The sequence below is a fragment of the Canis aureus genome, chromosome 2 (assembly GCF_053574225.1).
Source record: "Canis aureus isolate CA01 chromosome 2, VMU_Caureus_v.1.0, whole genome shotgun sequence".
NCBI classification, from domain to species: domain Eukaryota; kingdom Metazoa; phylum Chordata; class Mammalia; order Carnivora; family Canidae; genus Canis; species Canis aureus.
Window position 1 is genome coordinate 252388 of NC_135612.1, and position 2249 is coordinate 254636.

Below are 2249 nucleotides of genomic sequence, written 5' to 3' on the forward strand. Positions count from 1 at the left end.
CCTCCTGATTCAGAATACTGCTACCTTCTCTCTGCCATAAGAATGCAGCTAGTTGAAAGCTGGCTTCCAGGCATGCTTCCCTGTGAGAGCTGAGTTCAGGGCAGAACCCTCCCGCATCCTGCCTGTCTGTAGACGTAGCTGCTGACACCCTCATGTTAGTGCCTGGGAGAGGTTGTGAGAAAAACATGTGGAGTCGTTGTTCCTGACCTTACGTGTATCTGAGTTGAATACAGCGATTTCCAAAGACCTTCTTCAATCAGAGTGTAGCTAGGTTCCAACTCACATGTACGAGTGGGTAGCAGACTTCTGCCTCACAGGAATACACAGTTCTGAGAGTTGAGCTTATGGCCTGTACCTCCACATCCAGCCTGCTGGTACCCTTCGCTTCTAAAAGGCCTAGGCTCGCTGCTTGACGGAAGGGTTGGGGGAGGTAATTGGAATCCCCCGGCACACAAGACTAGTGCCTCCAAGCTAAATCCAGCGATTTCCTAGTAATTCCTATAGTAGACAGGTGCTACATACTAAGTTCCATACGTGAGAAGGTAGTTGAACGCCTTGTCCAAAAGCATCTTACTTCTGAGAGTTGAGCTCCCCATTAGTCCCTCACAGTTCCACAGTGCCTGCAGAGTGAGTTTCGAAGGTCTTCACCAGAGACGTTTGCCAGAGGCTTCTGAGACGCAAGTTAACAATGCAGACCTGGACGGTAAGTAACTCCAGGTTCAATAGAGTGGTAACCTTGGAACCTGCTGATTCAGAATACCGCTACCTTCTCTCTGCCATAAGAATGCAGCTAGTTGAAAGCTGGCTTCCAGGCATGCTTCCCTGTGAGAGCTGAGTTCAGGGCAGAACCCTCCCGCATCCTGCCTGTCTGTAGACGTAGCTGCTAACACCCTCATGTTAGTGGCTGGGAGAGGTTGTGAGAAAAGCATGTGGAGTCGTTGTTCCTGACCTTACGTGTATCTGAGTTGAATACAGCGATTTCCAAAGACCTTCTTCAATCAGAGTGTAGCTAGGTTCCAACTCACATGTACGAGTGGGTAGCCGACTTCTGCCTCACAGGAATGCACAGTTCTGAGAGTTGAGCTTATGGCCTGTTCCTCCACATCCAGCCTGCTCGTACCCTTCGCTTCTAAAAGGCCTAGGCTCGCTGCTTGACGGAAGGGTTGGGAGAGGTAATTGGAATCTCCCGGCACACAAGACTAGTGCCTCCAAGCTCAATCCAGCGATTTCCTAGTAATATCTGTGGTAGACTGGTGCTACATAAGTGCCATCCGTGAGAGAGCAGTTGAACGCCTTGTGCAAAAGCATCTTACTTCTGAGAGTTGAGCTCCCCCTTAGTCCCTCACAGTTCCACAGTGCCTGCAGAGTGAGTTTCGAAGGTCTTCACCAGAGACGTTTGCCAGAGGCTTCTGAGCGCAAGTTAACAATGCAGGCCTGGAAATTATCTCCAGGTGCAGGAGAGTGGTAATCTTGGAACCTCCTGACTCAGAATACTGCTACCTTCTCTCTGCCTTAAGAACGCAGCTAGTTGAGAGCTGGTTTCCAGGCATGCTTCCCTGTGAGAGCTGAGTTCAGGGCAGAACCCTCCCGCATCCTGCCTGTCTGTAGACGTAGCTGCTGACACCCTCATGTTAGTGCCTGGGAGAGGTTGTGAGAAAAACATGTGGAGTCGTTGTTCCTGACCTTACGTGTATCTGAGTTGAATACAGCGATTTCCAAAGACCTTCTTCAATCAGAGTGTAGCTAGGTTCCAACTCACATGTACGAGTGGGTAGCAGACTTCTGCCTCACAGGAATACACAGTTCTGAGAGTTGAGCTTATGGCCTGTACCTCCACATCCAGCCTGCTGGTACCCTTCGCTTCTAAAAGGCCTAGGCTCGCTGCTTGACGGAAGGGTTGGGGGAGGTAATTGGAATCCCCCGGCACACAAGACTAGTGCCTCCAAGCTAAATCCAGCGATTTCCTAGTAATTCCTATAGTAGACAGGTGCTACATACTAAGTTCCATACGTGAGAAGGTAGTTGAACGCCTTGTCCAAAAGCATCTTACTTCTGAGAGTTGAGCTCCCCATTAGTCCCTCACAGTTCCACAGTGCCTGCAGAGTGAGTTTCGAAGGTCTTCACCAGAGACGTTTGCCAGAGGCTTCTGAGACGCAAGTTAACAATGCAGACCTGGACGGTAAGTAACTCCAGGTTCAATAGAGTGGTAACCTTGGAACCTGCTGATTCAGAATACCGCTACCTTCTCT